The following is a 22,205-nucleotide window of genomic DNA, read 5'->3' as shown; positions in this document are numbered from 1 at the left end:
CTGAGCTGAATGCTTGAGTGTATGAGGGTAACAGTTTCCCAACTTTTTTCCAATGTTCCCTTGTATTATGGGATTGGACCTGATAATTATTCAACAGATCTCCCTGATCACATTGCTGAGATCAAAACTTAACAATTATGGACATTGACCCTGCTGTATTAATCCATAAATTGAAATTTGGCAAGCCATCTTCTGCATGCTGTCCACACTGAAACAGATTACTAGCTGCACTTCATCTTGTTAGCATAAGTTTTTACAGAAAAATACAATTGTGCTGTGACTCAATGCTAAGCAGTGCCATAAACACAAAGAAAGATGTGCTTCAACAGGACAGAAACAAAAGCTGTATCCATAATATTTGTTCTGTGGGAGACCTTAGGTGTTATACAATGTTAACTAGCTACAGAGAAGGAAGTGCTGGATGTCTTGAAATACATCAAGGTGGATAAATCCCCAGGACCTGATCAGGTGTACCCTAGAACTCTAAGGGAAGCTAGAGAAGGTTTTGCTGGGCCTCTTGCTGAGATATTTGTATCATCGATGGTCACAGGTGAGGTGCCAGAAGACTGGAGGTTGGCTAACGTGGTGCCACTGTTTAAGAAAGGTGGTAAGGACAAGCCAGGGAACGAAAGGCCAGTAAGCCTGACGTCGGTGGTGGGCAAGTTGTTGGAAGGAATCCTGAGGGACAGGATGTACATGTATTTGGAAAGGCAAGGACTGATTCGGGATAGTCAACATGGCTTTGTATATCTGGTCGGCATGGATGGGTTGGACTGAAGGGTCTGTTTCCGTGCTGGTAATCTCTATGACTCTATGACTTTATAATTGTTAAATCTTGACTCTTGCCTATTTATAATTGTTTGGTTTTGATGATGAATCAGTCAGTGAGTAGGAAGTAATGTTTTCAAATCTCATTCCAAGATTTGATCAAAAATAAATTCTGAGCTACATTGTTGGAGTTAGAGTTGATGTTTTCCAGATGAGCTATAAACAGTAAATCCTGTTGCTGACCGAAAAGGAGTCAGGAACGGTTGCATGTCCACACTTAGTTCACATTGTGGCCGCTTGTACATGTTACCTGTCTGTTTCTGCATGATAGGTACCCACGGCTGCAGAGCACCAAACCTCAGTTCAAATCTATGACCAACAATAAGGCGGAGGTCTGGCTGAATTTACACAGCATCGCTGATGTTGTTTAAATACAAATCCTCTGAAGTAAGTTGGGAAGACTTTGTCGAGCTATTTCCCAGCTTGGTCCATTGGTAGTTCAGGACTCTTAGCCCAAAGTCATAGTCTTGAATCCCACATTGGTTGGTAATTTTGATAAACTTTAAAATTTAAAAGTTGTTTTGTTGCAAATGATAAAGTTCAAGATTAATTCACTGTGATTTGCTCTGTACGTGTAGAGCTGTTCACTCTGCACAAATAAACACAGCCCAAACTGAATCTGTCTGCACCCTCAGGTGGGTTTACTGGATCCCAGGGCACTCTTTTGAAGGCGAACAAGAGAGTTATTGCTGGTATCCTGGATGAATGAAACTTTGTGTGGACAAACATGTGCTCAGGTGTTTAGTTTGTTTTGACCTGCGATTTACAAGAGGGCAAGTTGATGACTTACTCAAAAAGTTAAGCTTAATGCTGTAAGTTCATTTGTACTCAGAATTACAGATATAAAATGGACACGCAGTAAAAATGGTTTGATTTAATGGGCTGAGAAAGATGGGAAAAGAGCATTTAAACAAGCACTTTGATAACTTTCTCCCAGAAAACAAATAATTCAAATGTTTCTAGCAGTATAATGCTTAAATGTTGCCTGAAGTACTTCATACATTGGTCCAAAAACAGCCAGATCCTATTTAGAGATGGACCTGTATCGTATAGATTATATTTTGTCCAGTGAAGTTGTTCTTTAAAATCAAATATCCAAAAATATGCTGAGTTCTTTGTTTTGGCCATAAAGTTTGAATCTGCCCAGAAATTGTCCATCTTTCTTTAGTTTTCTTCCAGTGACCTTCTGTTATGCAAAGTCCTTTGTAGTCAACTTCACTGGTAAGGATATTTGGACAGCAGAATATTAAGTTCCATCTTATTTATTTAATACAGTTTCCTAGATTTGTTCCTCATAAATGCCAGAAATATCTCCAAATACCAAGTCTTTCTTTGTCAGCACTGTCTGCTCTTTCTCCATTGCATTGTTAGCTTCAAAATTCAGAAGTAGGCCATTCAGCCACTAGATCTGCTGTCATTCAATGAAATCATGGCAGATCTGATAATCTTCACTTTCTTGCCTTGTCCCAATAAGCCTTGATTCTCTTACAGATTAAAGATGTGTCTCTCTTAGTCTTGAATATACCTCTGAGAGGAGAAATTCCTTCACCACTGTCTTAAGTATGCATGAGCCCCTTATTATTTATTTATTTTTCTAATTTATTCCTAAGAATTTGTACCTAGGTACCTTGTACCAAAGATGACATGAAGAACTGTAATACTGAACTTTTATTTCTTTATTTTTCTAATTTATTCCTAAGATCCTGTCACCTAGGTACCAATGATGGCGCCATAAGTGGTGGCTTTGTAAACTATTCACTGCATGCATGTGAGTAGATGTGACCATGAACTGAATTCGAATTCTAATTCTCCTCTGAGATTACGTTGTCTGGTCCGAGACACACTCACCTTTCAGCATCTATCCTGTCAAATCCCCTAAGAATCATGTGCATTTAATAAGGTTGCTTCTTATTCTTCTATATTTCACAGCATACAGCTCCAAACAACTACTTTTAAACAGAGGCGAATAGGATTAGTTTAGTTTGGGAACATGATCGAAGTGGACTGGTTCAACTGTTTCCATGTTGTTTGTCTCTATGACTGAGAACAAGCATTTGTTATAATAACACTGCACACTTTTCAATGCACGGTAGTTAATTGATCAGCCTTCTATAATAATTGTGCTGTAAAAGTCCTTTCCTATTCTGGATGGCTACTGGTTACCCTCAATTGACATCACAAAAGCTGATTATCTGATGTTTATCATATTTCTGTTTATGGAAGCTTGCTATGTTGAAATTGGCTGCTGCATATTCTAAACCATACTGTGACGACAATAGAAAAGAAATTAAATAGATGTGAAGCACTTGTTATATGAAATACAGATTATTTCTTACACGTTAGTTGCCTAGTTTTTACTACTTAACTGTAATGTTGCAGATACATACTTGAAAATGGGTTGCCTTGTCTATTTTATCTTCCAACTAGAGCAAAGGGAGCCCTATACTTTGAAAAAAAGATCTTTTGTGCATGGAAGGCAAGATTGGATTAGTTTAGAATGACTTTGTGATCGGCTATAAAATGAAAACTTTGCATTTTAACTTAATAATCTCCATAAAATAAATTATTCATAAACATGAGTTCTTTCTTTCATTGTAGCATCTTTCATGACCCAGGGACATCTAAAGTGCTTCACAGTGAATTAAACATTCTGAAATATATTGGGTGGCATGGTGGCACAGTGATTAGCACTGCTGCCTCACACTGCCAGAGACCCGGGTTCAGTTCCCGCCTCAGGTGACTGACTGGAGTTTGCACATTCTCCCTGTGTCTGCGTGGGTTTCCTCCGGATGCTCCGGTTTCCTCCCACAGTCCAAAAATGTGCAGGTTAGGTGAATTGGCCATGCTAAATTGCCTGTAGTGTTAGGTGAAGGGGTAAATGTAGGGGAATGGATCTGGGTGGGTTGCGCTTTGGTGGGTCAGTGTGGACTTGTTGGGCCGAAGGGTCTGTTTCCACACTCTAAGTAATCTAATCTATATTACTATTTTATTGTAGGAAATGCAGCTGCATTGTTAACTAACAAGGTACCACAGAAGAAATGATCAAACAACCTGTGTTGGGATTGTTTGAAGGATAAATATTAGTTAGGATGTTAAGAGAGCACTCCTACTGGACTTTAAATAGTTCTATTGGATTTTTATCTCTACTGAGAGGACATGACTTGCCAATCTCCAATTCTTATAAAAAGGTTCCTAGGGTCAGTTTAACTCCTCATGGAAGATGGCACCTCTGATACAGCACTTCCTCAATGCATAGGAGAGGAAGGCATTCAAAATAGAAGCTCATGTTTGTGCAATAGTACAGTCTTATATTGTGACTGTTCCCAAAAGAATTTTATTAAGTGACTGTAGTATCAGATCAACTCTAGTAAGAAGGCAGCAACTGGATGGAGACTGTGAGTACTTCATTCAGCTCCTACAGTGTCAGTCTGCCCTCCGAGTCAACACCTTACAGTGTTCAATAATATATCACTGTTATATGAAACTTTCACGATGTTTATCAAGTTGGCTACTATATTTCTTAGCCTAACTGTTGAATAATTCCCCTTTGTACTTGAATTCAGATGAACAGGAGCTCCTTGTGCAATGGTCAGCTTACTTAACATTACCTTATGAGAGAGTCCTTTAAAGACCAAATTTGAGGCTGTAATCTTCAGAAGGTAGGCTGCACTTGGCCTAGCCAGTAATTCCCATTTCTCGTATACAACTGGCTACAGATATGCATATTGCAGTTCATAATTGTACAGATATTCACAGCTTCAATGATCCTTTATGTGCTAGCAGACTGAATTTCAATTCAATGGATAACATTTCTTAATGCATATTTTGTGATGACTGTGCTTTTCAAAAACCCATTTAAATCCCTTCAGCACTTAAAAGGTGCAGAAGAAATAATGGTTGGAAGACTCATTAGTAACCTGCCTCAGCAATGGCTTTTTCAAATAAAATGCTTTTTAGGTTCTCAGGTTTTATTGCAATTTAGTTTATTTTCCCTGTCCATTGCCTTCACAATTTGAACTGTATTTTCTCAATTTGTTGTATTTCTCCAAGACAATAAAAACAGTGATCTGTTTTTAGTCTTCACTGAATGTTGTTTTTGTTCAATACAGTTATGCCTGAATTGGTTTATTGTTTGCAGACTCTGATTAAGGGAATATTTTGACTTTGGAATATGGTTGCAGTGTGTGCCATCTTCAACAACATCTGTAAATAACTTGCTGAATTGTTCCTTGTTGAAACTTCTTGAATCTCAATATTAATTTGTCACTAATATTTTTAATGACATTTTCTTTTTCTCCTACTCTCCTACTTTGATAAAGTATGATAAGAGAATGTAAGAGCAAGAGTAGGCTGTCAAGGCCATTATGCTTGTGCGACCATTGAGTTTTGGAACTGGGGGGATCTGTACTGATGGGACGGTCTCCGTCTGAACTGATCTGGAACCAGTGTTCTAGCGAAAAGGATAAATAGGGTAGTCACTAGGACTTTAAACTTGTGAGTCGGGGGGAAGGGAAACGGAAAGCAACAGGAAGTATGGTGATAAATGAAAAGGTTAGTTTGTATGCAGACGGGTTTACGTTCAAGGCAGACTATGAAAGAAGCAAAAGTGACGGATAACTCAGGAGATATTAGAGATGTTGTAAATCATTATGGTAAGAAAGCTAGCATAAATGCACTTTAGCTCATAGCATTCTTAACAAAGTTGATGAGTTAACAGCACGAATCATCGTGAATGAATATGATTTGATAGCCATCACTGAGACATGGTTGCAGAATGGTCATGACTAGGAATTAAATATCCAGGGGTACTAACTATTCGGAAGGACAGACAGGGATGCAAGCGAGGTGGTGTAGCTCTGATATTCAAGGGCAACATCAGGGCAGTGCTGAGAAATGATATAGGTTCTATGGAGCGTGAGGTTAAATCCATTTGGGTGGAAATTAGGAATTCCAAGAAGAAAAAGTTACTAATAGGGGTTGTCTATCGGCCACCAAATAATAACATCACATTGGGACGGGCAAGAAACAAGAAAATAACTAATGCCTGCAAAAATGGTACAGCAATTATCATGAGGGATTTTAATCTGCATGTAGATTGGTCGAACTAGCTAGATCAGGGTAGCCTTGAGGAGGAGTTTGTTGAGTGCATCCATGATAGTTTTCTTGAACAGCATATAATGGAACCAACGAGGGAGCAAGCAATCCTAGACCTGGTCCTGTGTAATGAGACAGGAATAATGACCTCATAGTCAATGATCTTCTTGGAAGGAATGATCACAGTATGGCTGACTTTAAAATACAGCTGGATAGTGTGAAGATAAAATTCAATACCAGGGTCCTGTGCTTGAATAAAGGGGACAATGATAGAATGAGGGAGGAGCTGGCTAGAGTAGACTGGAAACAGAGACTTTACGGTGTGACTGTTGACGAGCAGTGGACGACCTTCTGAGAAATTATTCGAACTGCTCAGCAAAAGTATATTCCGGAGGGAAGGAAGGACTGTAAGAGGAGGGGTAATCTGCCATGGGTATCTAAGGAAATAAGGCAGGTTATCAAAGTGAGAGAGAGGGCATTCGGAGAGGCCAAAATCAGCAGGAGTCTAGAAGATTGGAAGAACTTTTAAAGGTCAACAGAAAACCACAAAAAGAGCTATAAAGAAAAGGAAGATAGAGTTTGAGGAAAAACTAGCACAGTATATAAAGACAGATAGTAAAAATTTCTGTAAGTATATAAAACGAAGAAGAGTGGCTCAAGTAAATGTTGGTCCTTTAGAGGATGAGAAGTGACAGTTAAATTATGGGATATGATGAAATGGCTGGGGCACTGAACAGGTACTTTGTATCAGTCTTCACAGTGGAGGATACTAATAATATGCCGGTAAGTGATGAAGGGACAAAGATATGTGACGACCTGGAAATATTTATTATTATGGAAGAGTTCGAGTTAGAGTTAATGTTGGATAGATAAGTCTCCTGGCCCTGATGGAATGCATCCCAGGGTACTAAAAGAGATAGCGGGAAAATTAGCAGGTGTACTGGCATTAATTTTCCAAAATTTGCTGGACTCTGGGCAGTCCCAGCAGATTGGGAAATAGTAAATGTGACGCCACTGTTTAAAAAGAGAAGTAGACAAAGGATGGAGAATTATAGACCAGTAAGCTTAACCTCTGTAGTGGGGAAGATGCTTAAATATATTATCAAAGAAGAAATAGCAGGACATCATGATAGAAATTGTCCCATTGTACAGACACAGCATGGGTTCAGGAAGGGCAGGTCATGCTTCACAAATCTTTTGGAGTTCTATGAAGACAGTTCAAGCAAGGTGGATAACGAGGACCTAGTGGATGTGGTGTACCTAGATTTCCAAGAGGTCCTGAAAAGGTGCCGCACATGAGGCTGCTGCATAAGATAAGGTTGCATGGTGTTAGGGGTAGAGTATTAGTGTGGAAGAGGATTGGTTGACTGACAGGAAGTTAAGAGTGGGTATAAAGTAGTGCTATTCTGGCCTGCAATCAGTAACTAGTGGTGTGCTTCAGGGATTGGTGTTGGGACCACAATTATTTACAACTTATATAGATGATTTAGAGTTGGGGACCCGTGTACGGTGTCAAAACTTGCCGATGACACTAATATGAGTAGCAGAGCAAAGTATGCAGAGGACTGTGAAACTTTGCAGAGGAACATAGAAACATTGAGTGAGTGGGCAAGGGTCTGGCAGATGGAATACAATGTTAGTAAATGTGAAGTCATACATTTTGGTAGGAGTAACAGCAAAATAGATTATTACTTGAATGGTAAAGAGTTGCAGCATGCTGATTTGCAGAGGGACCTGGCTGCCCTTGTGCATGAATCACAAAAGGTTGGTCTACAGGTATAACAAGTATTTAGGAAGGCAAATGGAATTTTGTCCTTCATTGCTAAAGAGGTTGAGTTTAAAAGCAGAGAGGTAATGTTACAGCTGTGCAAGGTGCTGGTGATGCCATTCCTGGAGTATTGTGTGCATATTTGGTCTCCTTACTGAAGAAAGGATGTGCTGGTACTGGAGGGGGTGCAGAGGAGGTTCGCTAGGTTGATTCCAGAGTTGAGGGTGTTGGTTTATGAGGAGATGCTAAATAGATTGGGATTATATTCATTGGAATTCAGAAGAATAAGGTGGGGGAGGAATCTTCTGGAAACATAGAAAATTACGAAGGGAATCGATAATATAGAAATAGATTGGATGTTTCCACTGGTAGATGAGACAAGGACAAGAGGGCAAAGCCTCAAGATTAGAGGAAGGAGGTTTAAAACTGAACTGAGAAGGAACTTCTTCACCCAAAGGGTTGTTAATCTATGGAATTCCTTGCCCAGGGACGTAGTTGATACTACTTCAGTAATCACTTTTAATGTTAAGGTCAATACTTTTTTGAAAAATAAAGGAATTTAGGGTTGTGGTGAAAATGCGGGTAAGTGGAGCTGAGTCCACAAAAAGATTAGCCATGATCCTATTGAGTGGCGGAGCAGGCTCGAAGGGCTGGACAGCCAACTCCTACTCCTAATTCTTATGTTCTTATGACTTACCTTGGTTTCATTACTCCTAAACCCTTGTCTAACAAAAATGTACTAATCCAAATTTTGGGGAAACAACCACTGTCTTTGTTCACCAAAACTCCTATTCCCTAGCAATTGACTCTACTTTTCTTGCTGGCAACTGTGAGGCCAATGCATACTGTTCACAACCTTAGAATTATATTTGACTGAGACAAACTTCTAATTACGACTTCATCAGCGAGACAGCATAGTTTCACCGTTAACATCACCCACCACTACTCCACCTCAGTTGAAAGCCTCATTGATGTCTTTTGTTGTTTTTAGACTTGGCTATTCCAGTGCATTTTTGACTGAAATCCCATCTTTCTTTCTGTGTAAGTTTAGTTATCTATGGCTCTGCTATACCTGTCCTTACTTTTTACCAAGTCTTGTATACCCACCAACCATTTTCACTGACTTACATTAGCTTCTAGTTAAGCAAATACATGATTTTTAAAAATCTCGTCTTTGTTTTCAAATCACTTCATTCCCTTAATCCTTCCTATCCCTGCATTCATCGAATTCTGGGTTCTTGGACATCCCTGATTTCAAACTCAACTTCATTGACAGCCACATAACTTCAGCCACTGAAGCCCTAGTGTCCATGTTCCTTTCTTATATCTTCATGTGCCTCTACACCTTTCTTCCTTCAAACCTCTTGAAACCAATTTCTTCATCCTTTTGTGACTTGGTTTGTCTCCTTTAGAATAAAACATATTTAACTCTGTATAGCTACAAATTAGGGATCTGTGAGATTTTCTGTTGATTTGCCATCCATCAATAGCTATTTGTGGGGGACAGTTCCAAATTTCTTGGACTCTTTGTGCAAAAATATTTTCTGATTCCCACCATCTATGTAGACTCCAAATGGTATTTGGTAAAATAATGTATACAGTATTGTCAGCAAAATTGAAGCCCATGGAATTAAAGGGATGTGGATATATGTGGATATAAAATTGGGTTTTAGAACCGAAAATAAACTCGTCCATGCTGATCAGATATCCTAAATAAGTCTAGTCCCATTTGCCAGCATTTGGCCCATATTCCTCTGAACACTTCCTATTAATTTACTATCCAAATGCCTTTTAAATTTTGTAATTGTACTCCCCTATTCCTCTGGCAGGTCATTCCATGCACATACCACCTTCTGTCTGAAAAAAAATTGCCTGTTAGCTCCTGTTTAAATCTTTCTCCTCTCACCTTAAACTTATGCCCTCTAGATTTGGAATCCTCATCCTGGAAAAAAGATCTTGTCTATTTACCTATCCATGCCCATCGTGATTTTATGAATCTCTCTAAGGTTACCCCACAGCCTCCAACGCTCCAGGGAAAATAACGCCAGCCTATTCAAACTCTCTCTATAGCTCAAATCCTCCAACTCTGGCAAAATCCTTGTAAATCTTTTCTGCACTTTCAAGTTTCACAACATCCTTCCTTTTCGCAGAGAGACCAGAATAACGTGCAATGTTCCAAAAGTAGCCTAACCAATGTCCTGTACAGCCGCAACCTGACCTCTCAACTCCTATACGCAATACAATGACTGATAAGGGCAAGCATACCAAACACCCTTCTGACAGTACTGCTCCTTTAATGAGTTTATTCTGTCCTTAGTTTTATTTTTCAGAGGGATTGTAAAGACAGAGGTTTCCGATATCTCTGGAAAAACCTACTTGAAGAAGCTTTTAAGTGTTTTTTTAAAACACTTGTACAGTGAAAAGGGTGTGGCCAGTTCTTTCAGTTCAGGGTTTGGTTTGGTTTTAGCAAACTGTTTTATTTGCAGCTGCTAGTCAAATTTTGGCTGGGAACCCAGAAAAGCTGCTGAATTCCCAAAGAAACAGTTCCACACGGATCCCCTCTCTCCCTGCAATCTCTCCCATGTAAAAACCTGTGTTTGACTTTGCCTTTTTGCCAATTGGGTGTTTATGGAGATGTTGCAAATATTTAGAACCGCATCATTAAGTTGTGTTTTCGTGTCGGTTAGGTTTTCAAATAGTAGTTATTCTAAATTCGGTTTTCTTTTGTTTGTGGTTAAATAAATTCAGTTTTGTTTCAAACTGAGTGATTGGACCAGCTACATCACTCCTGAAATATCCACTCTACACCTGCTTAAAACGATTGGAAAAATTAGGGTCTGGGCTATTTTCTTGAAATGTTTTGAGGGGTTCTGACCTGGTCCATAACACCACCTTCACAATCCTATCTACCTGGGACTTCACTTTCAAGGAACTGTGAACCTCCATTGAATTTTTTTTTGTTTTAATAATAAAATTGTGATTATGTTTGCTAAGAAATTTGATTGGTAGGTCTTTTTCTTTAAAAACTGATATAGACAAAGTATTGAATTGATCATCTTGATCACTGAAAGAAAACATTTTGTTTTGTGTTGCAGCCTGTGTAATAGTGGAACAAGAGTGACATTGCACTCTTCTAATCACATTTGTGACATTGTGCAGGTTACTGTTTTAAAATTTACAAATGAGAAAATCTGGAAGCATTGTGAACTATGAGGAGAGTAGTGAAAGAATTGACAAAGCTGTGAACAGATTGATACAATGTGCAGATGTCAGCTGAATTTTAAAGTAGTGTCATATGAATTGATATGTTTTGGGAGAAAGAAAGGAAGTGTGACAACATAAGAGGCTGTAGGAACAGAGAGATGTGGGCCTTTATATCTGTCAGGTGGTAGGGCAGGCTTATTATAATCCGAAACTTTTAAAATTGAGGTATAGAGTGTAAAAGCAAGTAGGTTTTATTGAATCTTTCTAAAACATTGGGCCTCAACTGGAGGCACTGAGTTCAATCCTGGACACCACTTCCAGAAAGATTTTATATTAGAAAGGATCAGAAAAAATTTGAGAATGAGGGTCTTCATTTATGTGGACAAATTGGAAAAGCTGTATTATTCTTCTTGGGAAGAAAATAGTGAGAGATTTGATGGAGATGTTAAAGATCCTGAGAGCACTGGACTGAGTTGAGCATGATAAACTTTTCCCATTGGAATGAATCAAGAGCCAGAAGGGAAAATATTTTTACTGAGTATATGGTTAGGGATCTGAATGCCAGTGTGTGGAGGCATTTTTAATTGTTGTAAAGGGCATTGGATTGTTACAAAGGAGAAAATTTGCAGGTGTATGGGGAGAAGTCAGTAGAATGGGACAACCTAACTTCTTGAAAGCTGCCAAAGAGTGAAGCTTCATTGAATGTCTTATCTCTCCTCTACCTCTTTATTACCACCTTTAAAATTCAACTAGCTTTGTTAAACATGACTTCCTGTTGCAAATCCATGCTGGTTTTCTAATGGCTCACACCTGTCCAAATGTTCAGTCACTCTGCCCCTGTTAATGGCTCAGATGACTTGCCCAAAACTTAAGTTTATATGCCATCTTTAAATAATGGAGCAAATAGATTGTGTTTGGACGATCATTGTAGTTTTTTTCAAGAATACAAATAAAAATGAAATCACAATGATTTTATTGGAGATAAGGTGGCACAGTGGATGTAAGAGTGCCCTTCATTCCTAATGCCTTTATTACATTCCAATTCTGATTGGAATGAAAGTTTTCTCTTTGACATTAAAGGCTGAAGTAAAGAAAGCATAACTTTGATTTTAAAAAGTGCTGCTTAATCTTGGTTCAATTTCCAATGAATCAAACTCTTGCACAAAATGAATGTCCTATCCTCATAGAGCAATGTTTTCAGGAATTTTTAACTTCTAATGTTTAAGACCAATCTGAGGTTGCATTCAAACTTAGCTACATTAAACCAGTGTCATACCTGGTCTGGAAAGTCTTGATTCTGCCACAGGATTTGCAGTAGAAAGCAAACTCTCCTGATGAATTATGTTTGCTGTTTTGATTTCAGAAATAGCCAGTCAGTATTTATAGTCGAGGTAGAGATCATCATGCTGCTGGACATCCCAAGGGAACTAATAATCTGAAATGTTGCTCAAGATTAACTTGATAAAAATAACTCTATTGAAACTAGTGACATTCAAGTTAAAAAGGAAAAATGTTGTTAAACTTGAAAGGGTTCAGAAAAGATTTACAAGGTTATTGCCAGGGTTGAAGGGTTTGAGCTATAGGGAGAGGCTATATAAATTGGGGCTAGATTCCCTGCAGCATTCGAGGCTGAGGGGGGTAACCTTTATAGAGATGTATAAAATCATGAGGAGCATAGATAGGGTGGCAAGATAATTAGCGATTGTGTGATTGAACACTTTTACATATTTTCATCAGATAAGAGGGCATGAATTTACTAGAATAATACTTAAGCTTCAAAGGTTACGTTATGGGAAGAATGACATCAGTTGATACTGCTTGCACCTTGGAAGTTTGAGGTGATTTAGGTATGTTTTCAAGCTATTAAGGGGCACAATTAAAGTAGATAGATGAAGGCCATATCTGCTGACTGGAGAGTCTTTAACTAGGAGGCAGGATTGAAAATTAGACCCAGACCTTTCTGGATTGAAATTAGGAAACATTTCTACACACAAAGAGTGGTAAATATTTGGAGCTTCTGCAAATGGAGGGTGATGTTATATATTCATTATAAATTTTAAAATGTGCTACATTTTTGTTAATGCACGGTATTAAGAGATATGGAGCAAAAGTGAGCTTTTGGGGTGAGGTTGCAGATCAGTTGCTATCTCATTGAATGATGGAACATACCTGAGGGGCTGAGTGGCTTTCTCCCGCCGGTTCTGTGCTCCAAAAAAAAGGTGGCTGTAGTAAATTGGTCTAGCAGGAACTGTATATAATTGTGGGATTGCTTGATTGAAGGGTCTACATAAATTACAGGTAAAAGCTGATGCAAGTGTCGAATAAGGGACTCGTGGCATATTTAATGACTGCTGTAACACACATTTTTATTTATTTTAATGTTTGGATACTTAGTGAGTTCTGATTCAAAGGTAGTTGTGGCAGTGGTGGAAACAGTTGAACTATAAAATTGCTAGTGCAAACCAATGTTTTAAGCACATTGTCTGTATTGTCATTTGAACACAATTTCTAGTTTTAGCATTTCAAGTCAAACTGCTATAAGTGCCTAAATATGATAGTGAATTGTACGAACTGTAAAATATAACTAAATCCATAACGCAAAAGTTAAATAGATATATACAGTTCTTGCATGTAAACTGAAGTAGGGCAGTTATAAAAGTTAATGCTGTTAATTGTCTTTCCAAAAATGTTACTTCATTAATGCATAACCTGCTCTTTGTTTACTGAGCTTGATGTAACGGCACTACTGTCAAGTTATGTGTGACTCAAAATAAGTGAAATGCTTTAATAATTCAATTTCAGTTAGTGCATTTTACTATAGTGTACAAGATAGCTTGATGTCTATAATTTGTTTTTTTGTACAGAAAGTTTTGTTCAGAAGAATGCCAAATTTTTTACTCATTTGTGTCCTTGCCTTCTCTGTTTCTAGTCACCTCTTCTGTTGGTCAACTGAATTGTGGTTTCATGGTAACTTGACAAACAGTGCTCACAATTCATTTTCATGGGGGAAGGGGAGGAGAATGTGCCTGTCCTCCAGCATATCTGGATTAACAGAATCACAGCCAGCTTTTTTTTTTGTCTGTACGTTTAAACACATATGGCAGGCAGATTGCAATGTCAGATGAGAGTTGAATTTCAGGCTGTGAACAGACATTGGCTGTTTCTTCTGAAGAATTACAATTTGTTATAATTTACCATATGCTTTCTCAAATTCAGAGTGTCACTTGGAAGTTAAACTAGGGAATAAATCTTTAAGTCCTGCCAAGTGAGATTTTTTTTCTGTTTGTATTATGTTCAGGATAATTGCAAGTGCACCTTTCTTCTGATCAATAATCACTTCAAAGAAGTGTAAATAGCAGTTGTTTGTAGTAAGAAATAGTTCACAGTTACGCTTCCTTGAGTTTTCTCCAAAAGTTACAGCTTCTGCAATGAGCCTTTCTGAATGTTGGACTGGAGTCTATTTAATGTGTTTGAGTTCTGTTTAGTTCAATAAGTTTTGAGAAAAATTTAGTCAAATTTATCATGTGGTACACTCCCCTGTCTATTGTCAAGGCTATTTACTACCACCACAATTTATGACTGGCTTGCATCCTATTGAATTTTCTAATTACATCAACATTAGGGCTGTATTCACTTTTTTGGATTCTTTGTGAGCTACCATTATCAATGGGAGCCTTCAGTGAGATTTGTCGGTTTACTCAAACCTCAGGGGTGTGGTGGGAATGATCAACATTCCTGAACCCAGTTAGCTCCTTTTCCACTGACTACACTGTTGCTCATCCATCAGCAGTTTTTCAGTTGTGATCAAAGTGGATATCCTGCTAAGTATTTTGCTATCTTCACCAAAATAATTAGTGTCCTATTTACTGTCTTCAGCTGCAATCAGCCAACCAACCAATAAGTGACCAACAACCTAAGTTGTAATATTGTTCTATGCATGTCTTGAGCAACGCAATAACACTCTTGTGAATACTAAATGACAGAAAAGTGTTTTATAAGGAGCTTAAATTGTAAAGATTGCAAATTAATATATATCAGACTCATTAAAGCTATATGGACTTAAGATAACCAGATTATAAACTTGTAAATAAAAGAATGTTTCCCAAGGATGAGTAAAATATTTAATTGTCTGAGCAATCTATACCAAGAAATAGTCATCATTGGCATCCCAGCTACAGGATGTGGTTTTACTTTGTCAACGCAATCACCTAAAATAGACCGGGAAGCATGAATGAACAATAACTCTGTTGTTCATCTGAAGAGTTCTACTTCAGCAGTCCTTAAGGGTCTATTAAAGCAGTATTGCTGTTTCTTTCTAAACTTATTGAACTTGCATTCACTGCTGTACACTTATGTTCATAAATTAGTGGACTTTTTTTGCAGTAAAATTATAACATAGTCTCTAATTGTTTGTGAGAATACAACTTGGCCCATTTATTAAAATGAAACGTGCAGAGATAGTTTTAACCCTTAAATGATTTAGAGGAAAAACTGTAAGATCTGGTATTTTCTGTTCAACTTAAGTTTTTTAAGAAGCAGGCTACTCACCATTTATGTTTCTAAATCTAAAGACAATTCAGATGGGCTTGGGCTGTGGTAAAATTCAGTTACTACTAATTGTCATCACTTTTAAGATGGTACAGTACATGCTAATGTACTCATTCAGCCATGATTTATTGGATGGAAGTCATTGTTTCACAGCATGAATTTGGTGAGAATTGAAAAAAAACGCTTATGATTGTGAGAAAACTTTGAATATCCAAAACAGTTGCAACATTTTGTGATCCATATCAATCCAGGACATTCTTGGAAATACCACAGCTATTACAGAATTTGTGGAAATTTGAGAAGAGTGCCAACTACCACTACCTGTAAGGCAGTATTGGATGGGCAATGAATGTGGCCAGGTCAGCATTACACATAGAAACACAGAATGTCGGAACAGGAGTAGACAATTCAGCCCTTCATGCCTTCTCTGCCATTCGTTATGATCTCAGCTGATTGGACAAGTTAATAGCCTGTTCCTGTTTTTGCTCATATCCTTTAACCTCAACTTTTGTGTCCAGCTCCTTCTTGAAATCATGCAGTTTTTTGACCTTGACTGCCTTTTGTCGTAGCAAACACAGGATCACCACTCTTTGGGTGAAAAAATTCCTCCTCATCTAAATCTCTTGGTCTGGAGTCTACTGTCAGCAGGAACATCCTTCCTGAGTGTACCCTGTCTAGTCTTGTTAGAATATTACAGGTTTTAGTGAGACTCTTCTCCCCCCCCCCTCCATTCTTCTGAACTCCAGTGAATATAATCCTTATTGATGTTCCCCCTTTTCTTGTACGTGAGTCTTGCCATCTTGGGAATCAGTTTGGTTGAATCTTTGCTGTACTGCCTTTGTAGCAAGAAAATCCTTCCTCCAATAAGGAGACCAAACCTGCATGCAATTTTGTAGATGTGGTCTCACCAAAGCCATGTATAATTGCAGCGAGACAATCCAAGAACAAACTTACATTATTCATGTATCAATTTAGAACACTGTCGATATAGCATGTTGTTCTCACATTGGAAGAATTATTATTAAGTACATTGTGGACAAGTGCTAACAGCTGTCTGACAAGAAAGTTATATTTCTATAACACAGGATTAGAGCATCTCAATCAGAGGAAATATGATAAAAGTAGCAAAATGATGGTCTGATGAACAAATTGAATACTTTAAACATGGATATTACACAATTTATATACTCACTAACAATAGATGGTTTTACTTTGGACTTTTATTTTTCAGAAGACATTGAGTATATTTCAAACTTAGTCTTGAACTTTCTATTCTTGGAAATTTTTAAACAACAGCTCTAGAGTTATCCTATGAGAAGAAGGAGCAGCCCATAAAGATAGCATGAAAATTGCTTTCATTTCTTACAACAGAATAGTAAGATTGAATTAAATTCCAAGTTACTAAAATTCCAACAAGGCAAATTAAGTTAGAGTTAATTGCAGACAAAACAAAATTGTTTATTTTAAAAATTATCTGAAACCAAAATAACTCGAGTCAAGATTTAAATTTGGAAGACCTGTTTGGCACAACTGTGGAATACTTCAAAAATGGAGGAATTACACTAATAAATTTCACTAGAAATAAAGGTTAATAGTAAAATATTGCAAAAAGAGATTTGACAAATGTCCTATGTCTGAAATCTAGTGGAACCCTCTAAGAGCTGACTGAAACCACAATGCGATGCAGATAACGGCAATTAATTTGACCTGTGATGTGTTTATGGTACAGTATGGACTGGACTGCACATAATCCAGAAAATATTTGAATGGAAGATAATGCACGTGCACCCTTTCCAAACAGATCCATAATTTCTGATTGCCACAAATGCAGTTGGCCTGGTATGTTGCTGTTGATGGTGCAACATTTTCATCTTTCATTTGCAGGTAATCACTGGTTGATAGTTCAAGGCCGGATATTGAAACTGTGGTCCACAGTCTATATGCAACTTTTGAGTCGTAGTTGTCAAGGCTACATAGACCAGCACATTTCTGTGTCTTAGATTTCTCATTTAAATTTTCTTGAGGTTAGCATGGATCTTCTTGGCACAAGGCTATTTAATGTATTCCTCGTTATCAATGGATAATTTCTTTCTGACATTTCAAGTCCTTGACATGTAAGTAGAAGATGCGTTCAGGGCATGAAAGGAAAAGTAATTTTGGTAATAGGAATAGTGATAATTGAGAAACCAGTGGGAATCAGGATAGTGACATGAACACAATATTGGCGCAAGTAGGCCATTTAGAATGGTACCTAAGACATGGTGAACATCATTCAGGAATGAGCACATCTCTATGAATGGGGACAGGGAATGTGTGAACCAAAAATTTTGAACGAACAAACTGAGAGCAAAGGTTGGTATGAGTAGTAATTAGTACCACAGGACCAGAACACCAGGAAGAGCTGAGCATGAGTTTTTGTTTAGCTTGCCTTCCTTGCTTTTGCACTCTATTTTACTAGTTTAGGAAATGCCATTTTTTAACAAACTTCTCAGCTTTTACCTTCTTCCAAACTTAGACACGGCATCCATATTTGCTGTTGCTGCACCCACTTTAAAATTGAACAGTTCTGTTCATGTTGCCTTTCATCATTTGTCTTGGCAAAAAAGAACACTCTTCTGTGCGAAACTTCATTTGCTGGGTGTTTGTACATTACTGCAGATTATATCTTCCTGATGTTTATGGCCAACCTCTTCATTGTTTTACAAGTTTCATTTCGTCTGTTAACTTTGAAATTATATTCACTATGCCTAGGCAAGGCAAAGTCATTAACATAGATCAAAAAAGAGTTGTGGTTTTAAATCTGAACACTGATCAGTCCCAATCTCTAGAATGGTGAAGCAGGCTTGAGAGGCTGAATGATTATTCTTGCCCCTATGGTTGCACATTGTCTGAGGAAATACGACTATATATTTCTGTCCGCTCTGGGAACTAATTGCTTACATCTACTCTTTTCTTTCTGTCCCTTAGCTACTTTTGTATCTAGGTTATTTCACTGTCCTTTCTTAAGGATTTTAATTTTCCTGTATGGTACTTTTTGAGAGTCTAGTACACAATATCAAAAGCACTACTAAATGCGTGTCGATCTTGACTCTCAGAATCCCCTCCATCAACCCACCACTAATGTTAGGCTCACTGGTCTGTAATTCCTGGATTTTCCCTGCAGCCTTTAGTCGGCTTTCCTTTATTGGTCGGAGTATTGAGTACAGGAGTCAGGAGGATATGTTGCAGTGGTACAGGATATTGGTTAGGCCACTTTTGGAATATTGTGTGCAATTCTGGTCTCCTTCCTATCGGAAGGATCTTGTGAAACTTGAAAGGGTTCAGAAAAGATTTCCAAGGATGTTGCCAGGGTTGGAGGATTTGAGCTATTGGGGAGAGGTTGAATAGGCTGGGGCTGGTTTTCCCTGGAGTGTTGGAGGCTGAGGGCTGACCTTGTAGAAGTTTATAAGCTCATGAGGAGCATGGATAAGATAAATAGACAACGTCTTTTCCCTGGGTTGGGACAGTCCAGAACTAGAAGACATCTGTTTAGGATGGGAGGGGAAAGATTTAAAGGGATCTAAAGGAGCAACTTTTTCCTGCAGAGGGTGTGGTGCGTGTATGGAATAAGTTACCAGAGGAAGTGGTGGAGGCTAGTATGGTTACAGCATTTTGTTACAACATCTGGATGGGTGTATGAATAGGAAGGGTTTTGAGGGAAATGGGCCAAGTTCTGGCAGATGGGACTACAATAGGTTAGGATATCTGGTTGGCATGGACGAGTTGGACTGAAGAGACGAACAGCATGGAAACAGACCCTATGACTCTATGATAAGACAAACCAGAGCAGGGTTTACATAGTTAATGGTAGGGCTCTGGGAGTGATTTTGAACAGAGAGACCTGGGGTTGCAGGTACATAGTTTCTTGAAAGTGGATTATGGATGGGCAGGTGGTAAAGAAGGTCAGAGCGTTGAGTACTAGAGTTAGAATGTTGTGTTACAGCTGTACAAGACATTGGTAAGGCCACATTTGGAGCAGTGTGTGCAACTCTGGTTGCCCTGCTATAGGATAGATGTTATTTAACAGGAAAGGATGCAAAAAGATATACAAGGATTTTACCAAGAATGGAGGGTTTGAAATATATGGAAAGGCTGAATATGATGGTTTTTTTTTCACCTGAGCATAGGAGGCTGAGGGGTGATCTTACAGAAATTTATAAAATGATGAGGGACACAGATAAGATGAATAGGGTACGGGAGTTCAAAACTAGAGGGCATAAATTTAGAGTGAGAGGAGAAAGATTTAAAAGGGACCTAAGGGGCAACTTCTTCACGCAGCAGGTGTTGCAAATCTGGAACAAACTGCCGGAGGTGGTGGTGGAGGCTGGTACAATTACAAAAGATATTTCAATAGATACATGGATAGGAAACATTTTAGAGGGATATGGGCCAAATGCAGGCAAACAGGAGCTAGTTCAGTGTAGGAAGCTTGGTTAGCATGGACAAGTTTGGCTGAAGGGTGTTCCGTGCTATATGACTCTATGAATTTATGAAACTACATTTTAACAAGTTGAGTCAATCAAGCATAATTTGCCAGTACCAAATATGTAGTGATTTATTTATTAAGAATTTATTTTGGGGGGAGATGTTTGCATAGTGGTAATTTAACTTTACCAGAAATCCTGAATGTCACGCTAATATCTTTGGGATAGATGTTTGACAAATGGTGATGTTTGGATTCAGTAAAATAATCTGGAATAACCACCGTCAATTGTTGTAAAAATTATCTTGGTTCACTAATACCTTTTTAGGTAAGGAAATCTGCTGTCCTTACCTGGTCTGGCTTTCAGACCCACAGTAATGTCTTTGACTAATAACTACCCTGGGTGTCATGAGGACTGAGCAATAAATGCTGGTCTAACTGGTGATACCTGCATCCCATGAACAGTTTTTAAAAATTCCAAATGCCAATTAATTTTATCCCCAGACTGGACTTAAGTTACAATGTTTATCCATCTTTAATCTTTTTCAAATGGGCATGTAGCATATGCAATCCTCTATCATCCTCCTATCTAAAGAGGGTTGAAAGATTGTGGCAGTCAGCAATTTCTCCTCTTATTTCTCCTCTGCTACATTTGTAACATCCTTTTGTGAAGACAGATACAAAGTACCCTGCTGAGACCTCTGTCATATGCTCTGCTTTCACGAGATTACTTTATTGGTTTCTTAATTATTACCCGATTACTATTTTAATTTGTAAAAGACTTTTGAGGTGTCTTTGCTGTTAGCTATTGGTCATGAAGGAATCAAAAAGGAAAATGAGGGAAGGAAACTGATGCTCCCACTTTCACACAAAACTAAGATCTAACAGATTGGAAATCAAACGCCTGGAGGGACTTAAACTGATTGAAAGTATATAGAAAGGACACAAACATCAGCATAGATGAGAATGATCCCAGTGGTGCTGTTTGGGCAGGCTGAAAAAGACAAGCTAAATCCAGAAACTGACAATTCGGCAAATATACAATTGTTACAGCTGTTTGTGTTGGTTGAATCTAACAATGATCTACGGCATGCAGACTGTAGAATGGGAGTTCAGGAGGTTCAACAGGCAATCCATTTTTGGTGATGTCTGTCTCAGTGCAACTCGGGTTGTCAGTATTGCTGCTGTGAGCTGGAAATCTGGCTAAATCCTAGAAGAGTTGAATTTTTTTGTTGGGAAGTCAGATTGATGACATATGGGACTCACTGGACAGCAAAGTCAATTTGTAAGATCTCTCTTAGATGTATATGCCATTTATTGTGTAATTTATAGTTTATGATTGAACATAATTTGCCTGTTAATACATGTTTAACTTGTGTTTAGATTTTAGAGTACATGCGGTTACCCAAGATGATAATATTTAGTGTTAGCTTTGATTTACACTTGTATAGTAAAATTTAGTTTGATTTAAACCACAGAATCTTGTGGCTTCATTTCTTTCATTAAATTACTGGGATTTCATGTTTCTTCTTTTCCATAAGAAGTTATTGATGTCAACCAAGATTCCAGCATACCTATTCTGATATAATAAAAATAAAAATCTGCAGATGCTGTAAATCTGAAACACAAAGTACTGGGGAAACTCTGCAGGTCTGACAGCATCTGTAGAGAGAAAAGCAAGATTAACATTTTGAGTCCAGTGACCCTTTGTCTCATATTCTGTTGTAGCTCCTCTTGTTTGCTTCTGGCTGTGCTTGCTATATTCAAGTCTTATGAATTATCATGAGCATATTTCTGTTTTCATTTTAACTCACTTCAAATTTTTTTAACTCACTGAAAATTGGTCTTCCTCCAGGAATAGTTCTATGCTTGATTTTCCATAATCATTCTTAACCTAATATTTTGCTTACTGTTTCCCAAGTGTTCTGTCTTGAAATCAGACTCCAATTACCCCAGTTCATTCCTCAAAACTTCCTTTCATCATTGGGCTGAAACACCTCCATCAAACAGAGTTCTGTAACAAAATCAAAGTGCTGAAGAAACTCAGCAGGTCTGACAGCATATGTGGAGAGAAAAACAGAATTAATATTTTGAGTCCAATCGCCTTTTGTCAAAACCAGAAGCAGCTGGGAAAGAGATCTCAGATCTCCAGCATCTATTCTTTGTTTTATTTGTGAAAGCTTTCTATTGCCCTGAATTTAGTGGACATTCCCAACAACCACTGTAATTTCATTTCATTGGTGCAGATTGGCAATTTACTCACTGATAATTCTTTTGGAACGTAGGTTCTTGTCATGTATA

At 38.1% G+C, this 22,205-nt stretch overlaps 1 protein-coding gene across 2 annotated transcripts in view; it reads left to right on the top strand.

Moving 5' to 3' along the window:
• Nucleotides 1–22,205, top strand: part of wwp2 (WW domain containing E3 ubiquitin protein ligase 2) — a 202,813-nt gene that overhangs the window by 51,901 nt on the left and 128,707 nt on the right. The window lies entirely within an intron of this gene.

The sequence above is a fragment of the Chiloscyllium punctatum genome, chromosome 26 (assembly GCF_047496795.1).
Source record: "Chiloscyllium punctatum isolate Juve2018m chromosome 26, sChiPun1.3, whole genome shotgun sequence".
Taxonomy (NCBI): domain Eukaryota; kingdom Metazoa; phylum Chordata; class Chondrichthyes; order Orectolobiformes; family Hemiscylliidae; genus Chiloscyllium; species Chiloscyllium punctatum.
This window is presented reverse-complemented; position numbering and strand designations above follow the sequence as displayed.